This window comes from Salvia hispanica, unplaced genomic scaffold (assembly GCF_023119035.1).
Source record: "Salvia hispanica cultivar TCC Black 2014 unplaced genomic scaffold, UniMelb_Shisp_WGS_1.0 HiC_scaffold_406, whole genome shotgun sequence".
NCBI lineage: Eukaryota > Viridiplantae > Streptophyta > Magnoliopsida > Lamiales > Lamiaceae > Salvia > Salvia hispanica.
The window spans coordinates 40,345-49,870 of NW_025952142.1; the positions used below are offsets into that span (position 1 = coordinate 40,345).

At 33.5% G+C, this 9,526-nt stretch overlaps 1 long non-coding RNA gene and 1 pseudogene across 1 annotated transcript; both read right to left on the bottom strand.

Annotated features, from left to right (window-relative positions):
* Positions 1 to 797: 797 nt before the first annotated feature.
* On the bottom strand, positions 798 to 1,634 carry LOC125199157. Its single transcript, XR_007172531.1, has 3 exons — positions 1,563 to 1,634; positions 1,329 to 1,431; positions 798 to 834 (listed from the first exon to the last, which is right to left on the bottom strand). It is a non-coding gene; the product is annotated as an uncharacterized LOC125199157 (long non-coding RNA).
* Positions 1,635 to 2,086: 452 nt separating this feature from the next.
* On the bottom strand, positions 2,087 to 3,589 carry LOC125199159 (annotated as a pseudogene).
* Between the last annotated feature and the right edge of the window lie 5,937 nt (positions 3,590 to 9,526).

Consider the following 9,526-nt stretch of genomic DNA (forward strand, 5'->3'; position numbering starts at 1 on the left):
TGGAATCCGAGTTGCACTCAAATTAGTGCAAAATATTAAGTACTCCTACCTGAAAAGCAAATGTAAACATTGATTAAGGGCATCTTTTAAAAACAAATTTTTAAAGATTCCCAGTGTGTTAATCAAATTGCTTATGCTAATCATTGATGTTTGGGAGTGTTTACCACAAGAACTTCCCTGCTTTAATACCAATGCATTCTCCATTGCCAAATGAAAGAATCATTGGACTTCTTCCCCATCTATCTAGAGTATTTATCCAGTAGAGAAGGGTTGGAAATACAACTAGACTTCACCACAATGGGTTATGTGTTAGCACAAAAATTTCCAACAAGTCGCCTAGAAGATGAATTCAAATGCATGCATCTTCTCTTCTCTAAATTCCAAAATTTGAACATGATCCTTGACTCGAGTCTCTACCTTCATAAAGGTCTCTGCCTTAGTGAAGATGAGTCGTAGAAATACTATCAACGTAAAACCACAAATTCAATGCAATGCAACAAACCTACTTCCATCCTCTACATAAGAGCCAAGACAACAATCTAGATGTTCGAGGTAAGCATAGAATATGAAAAAGAAAGCAAGTAGACAAATGATAGGCAATAAGGCAAATGAATTAAGAAAATTATTCAGTAACCAGAATCACAACGCACAACCTAAGAAAAAAATCGTTGTAAAACATGAGCAAAGTTATGTGGACTTAGCCTCGCTCTCCAATTCTTTCCTCAGCTTCATAGAGAAATCATCATTCACATCATCATCGTCCCAGTCATCTTCCCCATTGCTGATTTATTACTTCGCCGTTTTGCTCATCCCAATCGGCCAAATCCTCACACACTGATGAAAAAAGAAAGATATACAGCATCAGAAACCATATATATGCATGTCTAAGCTGTTACTAGATTATTACATTTAAAGGCTACAAATATGATCCTAATCCATCAGTTTGCTATGAGACACATCTTGGTTACAAAGAGTAAAGAGTCCATATGTTGGCAAATCAAATCATGCAATGCATTAGTTGTTGCAACACAATCAACAGCATCAAAAACACAAACGTTATGGGGATAAAATCAGATCAAATCATTCAATGCATTAGTTCCTGCATATAGATTGTAGATCAATCAACAAAAACCCCGCTTTTTATGTCAATGCATCAAATTCATAACAAAAATCAATCCACATTTATACTATCACCCAAAAAAAACAGAAACCAAACAAGTATGCATATATCATACAGAATTCCATTAGGCAATTGAAATCAATTCAGCATTCACATCATAAAATTGAAAAAATAAATAACATATCAAAATCTAATTCATCATACACACCTCGATCAATTTCGAACTCCTCAAACTCGTCGTCATCTTCAAATAGATCGGTCTTTACTTCCTCAGCTGATGGCTTCTGCCCTTCCGTCGCCATTCCAGTCTGCTACAAGGAAAAAAACAACAATTTATCGAAAATAAACGCATTAAAAACAAAAATTTTGAGGACATTGAGCAGCACGTACCGCTGTATACACGCATACAAATGAAGAGATAGACTGAATCACAGTAACTTACAGAGTAATCGAAGAAGATTTCCAACTATTGACGCTTATTTTTCGGCTGAATTATACTGATCACGGACTATTTGTTCAGGAACAATTCGCACCCATACGCGCCGTATTTATATTATCAGCAGTATTTGAATAATTACAATGTTATCCCTTAAGAAAAGATAAATTGGATTTGCTCCCCCGTACTAGCAACTTGCATGGTCAATGATCTTGCAATTTCAAACATATATATCAAAATTGCTAAATATTAACTCAAACTAATAAGTGACATTTTGCTTTTATAGCTTAGAATTGATAATAAAACCAAATCAATTATTCAAGTACATACTAGAATGTAATATATCACACTGTATTATTACAGCAAAAAATGGACATATGTATGTGTCCCAAAAGGGATGAACTTTTAAAAATTAGTTTAAAAACTGAGCTAAAATATTAATACAAAAGGAATCATTCCTCTATGAAGATAAAACACCTTTTGACTGACCCTATTTAAAAAGGGAAAATGACTAAAAGTTGCAGCAAACATCACACATCAATAAACTGTCCTTGTTCTTGCCTGAGCTCCCTTCTGATCAAACGACCTCGTCTCAGAATCTATGCAGGATCTTGATGAGGGGCCCCCTTTTCCCGCCAGCGTGAGACGTTCCCCCAGTGACAAGTGAGTGGGCGGTCATCAGAGCGCGTCCTTCGCCAAAATAGGCACCACATCAGCTCCACAGTTGAGGATAGCGAATGCAGGATTGAGACGCAGTATTCCTTCCCGGCCGCGTCTCTATACCATAGAGCAGCCTCAGGATGGATGGCAGAGCTGAACGGCCCAAATGATCTGCACCGAGCCATCAAAGCTGTTCCAATCTGACAGAACCGCCAGCTTTCCCCACCTCACCCTGTCTGAGGAACCCAAAAGGGCCTGCTTGCCACCGGCCCAGCTGCTATGGCCCTGTCGCGTTCCGGGGTAGAACAGCAGCGAAGAGGGCCACCCCCGGGTTTTCTTGCTACAGCGGTGCCATCTCTGATCAGCTCCAGCAAGGAAGGGATTGTTTCCTTGTTCTCTCCAATCTTCCTGCTTCTGTATTGAGGCAGGTAGAAGATCGTTGCAGCTGCGATCTGTCTCGATTCCTGCCTTTTCCCCGTGCTTGAGCACTGCGAAAATTTGGGATTGAGGCCACCGTTTTCAATGATCGACCCCTCTCGGCGCTTGCATTCAGCAACCAGAAACCGTTTTCTTCATTGGGGGATCGGACGAGTCCAGCAGTTCTAGGAGGGGGGGGATCGAACCGGATTCAATAAAACAGCACCGGTTGAAGAGATTCGACTTAGCCAGCAGCCGGTTTTCCCCAGGGGGCCTTGCTCTTCTGGCGGCATTTCCTACCTAGGCTCATGTAAAAATTTGACAGGAATTTGATGGCTGCTGCAGAGGGCTTCCCCCCAAGATAGTCCTCGAAATATCTGATTGTTCTTTTCCTCGGGTAACGAAACGCCGCAGCGCAGAATTGTTGGGTAAGCTTCTTAAGGCTGGTGTTGGGGGCAAGCTCGTTGGCCAGCCTTCCCCCGTTTTCGGACACACAAAAATTTCCCGGTTTCAGCCATTTTTGTATAGAGACACGGTCGTATGTCTGCCCGGTGGCCAGGTCACAGGATCGGTCATGAGCTCAAGCGAAATTGGGCACAAAAACCCCGGGATTCAAGCAAAACACCTCCAGATTGCTACCCTTTCCCCTCTGATTGATTGATCACTTCACATCGGTCCTCAAACAGAACTCCTCTGCAATAACTCAACAATCCGATTAAACTGCTCAGCAACGGCACCTCTCTCTCTCCCCCCCGAATATCCTGCTTTAACTCCTCCCCCAGAAATCTGATCTCTCGGGGGATTCCCCCCGTCTTGATGTCTAAATACCCAGAACCCGGGGATCAAAAACGGGGGGGGCTCAACCGGTTCTCAAATTGATTGAGGACAAAAAGCACTCTTAGTAGCGCTTTCATCAGCGGCACGACCCCATCTTCGCCCGCCTGCTTCCACAGCATCTCCACAACTCCTTGATCTCTCCGAGTTTCCCAAGGAAAATGTGAGCGCTGTCGCGCGGTACGGATCAGGCAAAAACTGCGTCGCGAGGGGGGATTTCATGGGGATTAGTTTTTGCGCCGTCGCGGGCGCAATCGGAGGGGGGAATGGATCCGCGGGAGCGTGATGGGGCCCGAAACAAAATGATCGAATCGGGGGCGGGGCGTGTTCGCGGTTTTCCCCGAAGAATATCGAGGGATTGAGATCTGCCGGAGCGTTTCGCGGGGTTTTTGCGCGGGGATGCGAAGGGTTTGAACCGGAAATTGCAGATGTCGTGGGAGGGGCGATCAGAGATTCGAGGAGTGTTGATGGGGATATTCCCGGGAAGCACCGCCGGGAATTTCAGTATCCGGGGGTGGTTCCGGTCGAATTTTCGAATCATCTGGATTGAATGTTTTTAAGCGATTCAGTTTTTTTTGAATCTGTGGGTTTCTTAGGGTTTGGGGAAAAAAAGAATGATTTGAAATTCGGTTGGGGGAAAAAATATGGAGGGTTTAACCGCAGATTTTTTTGGGGACACGTGGGGGGAAACTCCGGGTACGGGTGCAGAAGATACCAGAAAGTTTTGGGGGCACGTGTCGAGAACGGGGCAACGATGCTTCTTTTATTTTGTGTTGGGATTGAGAGTTGAAACTTTTGTGTGTTTGAAAAAAAATCTTTTTTGAACCCGTAGTTTAAATATATTATGGCTCAATAATAATAAAATATTAATAAAATTTGTATAATTTAAATGTTTTATTTAATGAGATCAGTCACCTTTGAAGTTAATTTTTTATTTTAAGACCGTTTATTTTAACTAATTATTTTATGTAAAATATAATATGTATCCATATCCATTTTGAAAATAAAATACACTGTTTTCAATGGGAAAAGTTTTTTTTTCTTAGTAATTCAAAATAATGCAACAAAATTATTTAATCTTCACGTAATTTTCTATACAATTTAATTATATTCACTAATTTTTATTTACTAATTTCAAATTTTATTACAACATACATTTAAATAAAATATAAAATATTTAGATTTGAGTAACACATATTTTTACAAAGAATTGCTTTTCAATATTAAAAATTACAAAAAAAAAAAAAAATAAAATAATAGTAGTATATTGTTTAAGTGAAATAGTATAAGATTAAAATGAAAGTGAATTAAATCATTTGATATCTTAACTTAGTTGACACTTTTATGTAGTCTATAATAAAAAATTATTGAAATTGAAACTATAATATTAATATGCAGTACAATTTATTTTAAAACTATTTTATGAATTTTCCAGATAAAAGACTTCATTATTAAAAGTTTCATTTATTTAAGTTAAACTGAATTTAATAATACTTAGGATATTTTTGAATAAAAAATTATAAAACATAATGATTTAAAATTGAAAATCAATAATAATTTAGGGCAACAATATGTTATAGTCTAGTATTTGATGAAGTAAAATTTTTGGGTAATAATTAATTAAATTTCAACTCCGACGAATATAAACTAAAATCTTCAATTAAAAACCCTTAAATTTTGGGAAAGGACTTAATATCAATTAAATTTAAATTAAATTTTTAAGATGGATTGAAATGTCCAAGTCCAACATTTTAATTTAAGACCCAACTAAACAAAAAAATTTGTCAAAATATAATGAACCAAAAAAATTTTAGAAGAACCTAATAACACACATATATTAGTATAAAACCCAGGTGTTTTTTGTTAAAAATTAGTATAGTATATAATTTTTACTTTTAAAGATAATTTACAAAGATATATAGCTATCAATTATATCTTTCATATCATAAAAATTAATATTTTTTTCCCAAAATTTTTCACTTTTTTTATTTTGCCCCTTTCCTAAAATTTTTTTTCCCTTTTTTTACCTTTTTTTATCAAAATTTTAAATAAATTTTAGATTTAATTAAATACCTTAGTAGTTTCATTTAAAACTAAATCCATATGTATTTGAACAAAATGTTGAATTGAAAATTTCAATTGTTATTGAAAAAATTTGGGGATCATGGGCAATTGGTAATTTATTTAATCTTTTAATTAATTGAATAATTAGATCTAAATTAATTTAAATTCAAAATAATTGAAAATTTAAATAATTAGGGTTTCCCTTGAATAATCTTTAGTAATTTTATTTGATAATAATTTTAGTAATTTTATTTGATATTAGGTTCCATTGAATAATTAAGACATGAATTAATTTGAATTAAAATAATTTTAAAAATTATTCGATAGTTAAAATTTTAATCATATACTAATACAAATCACTTAATGGTGGTACAAATGAAGATTAACATTTTGTTTTGCAGTTTTTGTAAAATTTTTTAGTTGAGAATTAGTCTCACCCCGTTTAAAAAGAAAATATTTTTAAATTAGAATGTTAATATTTTGGGGCAAACTTAAAAAAAAAGATTTCATAATTTTCGGGGGCGAAGGAAGAACTAGGATGATAATACAACAATGTATATAGTTCTCTAATTAGTGCCACACTGAATATATCATAATTCATAATACGCAAATAAATAATTATGATCCCAAACCATGAAATATTATTGAACACAATTATAAAATAATTGATAAATTTTAAATATTATTATATGATATTTTAGAAGCTATTAATTTTTAACGATAACGTGTGATACAATATAAATGTTACTTATCAAGTTATTATTATCAACATTACTGTTCTTGTCATTTTATAAGATATGGATTATGGTGTAGTGAACAAATTCTCTTTGATTGCAATGATAAATTGAAAAAACAGAAAAATAAATAAAAAGCATTCGATATGTATAGAAAATAGAAAGAAAAAAAGCATTCTCTTTGTTGATTTTTCTAGTGAAGGAAAGAGTAGACGAGAGGGTTATTGATTTTCTTGTTAGATTCATTTTTAATGCTATAAATCGGATTGAAACTAAATAGTAGTAGCATACTAAAAAGAAATACTCCAACAGATTTTAATAGGCAAGGTTTATTATGTAAAAACACTATAACACTAATAACTACATTGATTACAATTATTATTTTAATAAGAGCAGTTACTATTATGTCCTTGTGTGCCAGCACATTATAGCTACAAGATTACCTAATATACCAAAAAATTGTACTTCCTTCATTCCACTAAATATGCAATGTTTGAAATCAAGATGTGTTTTTATGTAGATTATTTTATAAGTTAACGAAGAGAGAGTAAAAGTAAGAGGATTAAAAAATAGAAATAGAGATATTTTAATTTAGGAAATGTTTCATTTTTAATAGAATAAACTAAAAAGAAAATATTTCATTTCTAATTGAAAAGATTGGTTATAAATAGTGATCCATAAATCATTTATCCCCACAAGACCAATTATTTTATTAAAACATACGCGGGTCAAAAGATGGCGTACCATTTTCCTGATAAAAAAATACTAATATTAATTTTTTTAGTGTAAATTTAATGTTTAAGTACTCGTGATTGAAAGTGTTGATGATATTTGTAACTTTGTAGTACTCCTATTATAGAGCTAGGTTCAGCTAGATGAAAGTTGCAACTATATTAGAGCTAGGTCTTAAGCTATTGCATTTATTTTCATTACGTTTTTAACGTGTAATGGAGAATAATGCTACAAATGGAATAACTAATAAGAGAACAAATAAAATTAAGGGGTGTATGAGTGAATGAGACTCATCCATCTTTAATCAAATGGGTAGGACTTTAGGTATGAAGCAGTTTTAAATCCTAAACGCTATCCCATTGATATGCATATAAATCAGGTGGGATTAGTCATTGATTGAAATATGAGTATATATATGAGTCAACTTTCTTGATCAAATAAACGCACTTAGTTGTTTTAAATGCTTAGAAATTGATCTTTGTTGATATAGTGTGTTTATCTGTAGATCAAATATATACTCCTTCCGTCCCATTTTAGGGGTTCGGCTTTACTATTTTTGGATGTCTCACTTTAGTTCCTTGGAAATATTCCATAACCAGATTATGCCACATTCCCCTAACCCTTTCCCACTCACATTTTATTATAAAACTAATATAAAAAAGTAGACCACATTCCATTATCTTTTCACCTACATTCATTGTATTTTCTTAAAACTCACGCCGAACTCAACCGATCTAAAGTGAGACGGAGGGAGTATAATTTTACAATTCAAATTACATATAAATGGCATAACTTCTAATACCCTCTTTTACAGGAATTACATAGTACTCCATATGAATTATAAGCTAACACGTAATCTCACTAAAGTACTAAACCACACATTATATTGCAGCTTGCCTAATCCACACGTTAGACAATAGCCTCAAAGAATAAATGCATCAATGGAAGAGCTGAGCGGAATTTATTATTAGGTTTTGTGGTAGTTATCGATCAATATCATTAAGTACTCCATTTTTTCTAATATCAGTTAATTTATTTATATTAAGGTTTTTGAAGAGGCTTGTCTCCTTACCGCATTTCAAAATTCACAAACATAGTGCAGAAACTAATACTACTAAATTATTATTCCGAAGAAGACGAATTCAGGAGAATATATAAGTTTATTAGTAGATCCCAATTTATTTTATTATTGATCAACCTTCATTTCGAAAATGTTATCCGTACACACTTAATTTAAACCTCAACGCAGTTTTGCAATTCTTAGTGGAGTATTTAAAAATGGAGTAGTATTAAAAAGTGGAGTAATTTAATTTATCAATTTATTATCTTACTGAAATCACACTCGAAAACTGTAGTGTAGATTGGAGGACGGTAAACTCGTAGTATAAACAATGATTACATGACCGACATCGTGTAACACGTGGTAATTTAAGGCTGCGTTAGAGATTTTTTGGTGCAATTAAGATTTTACTACCGAAAGAGACAACCCACTGTCTTTTTTTGACATACTAAGTTAAATTTTATATATTAGTAGTATTAGTTACGTGGGGTTTCTTTATAAGTGGAGAATTAAACGTGTTAATTTGGTCGTATCTTCACTTATCATAGAAGTCTTCAAATATTAATATATAAATCATGCTTCATGGATTCATGCACAAGCTGACTTTAGTTTTATTTGTTTTATGTAACAAAATATTAACTTTGAGTTTGAACCCAGTCATCAGTTGGACTATACGAGGCAGACATGTCCTACGAATCACATATTTCAGAGCTACAGTCAACAGATTGATTTTATCAGTATTGCTATCATATTTTGTGTTTATTTTTGAGTGGCTGTGAATCGTGCGATAGATTGACAAAAATAATTTAGAATAATTATATACTACTATTTCTTTGATACATTGGTTAATTTTGCACTTACTAAATTTGGTGACTATCTTATCCTTGACTATCCAGTTTATTAGTACCTAACAATAACTTATGTGTAATTAATATATATGAAACCAAATCTAGTAAACTAGCATCGTGAAAAGCAACTGCAAGAACAATTATCGGTATAAAAGATATTCAGATAACTTCCCACTAAATTAATGCATTGATAGGTAAAAATGTCCACTTTCTTTAAAATGAAAAATGCCCACTTTTTACAAATACATACATCCTATGCCAAAATTGAAGCGCAGAGGTTATATTACTCTTATTTTGACTTGTTTTATTGGTTATTTTATTAACTCACATTCTTACACAATTATGTTACCTTACATTACGTGTAAGAAAAAGAAAAAAGGGCTTTAATTTTGGGATTTGATTTATTTTTAATTTAGAAATTAAAAACTGTGATTTACTGGACTATTTCAGCATTTATGATTAGCTTAGTAGATAAAAGTAATTAGACTATTTCATCATTAATTAAGAAGATGAGTTGGAACTTTGGAACATTTATCAATATTTTGGCCGCTCACAATCATTAACCGTACCACCAATTGATCGATAGATTAAATACAGTAGATGCTAGAAACTAGCACAAAG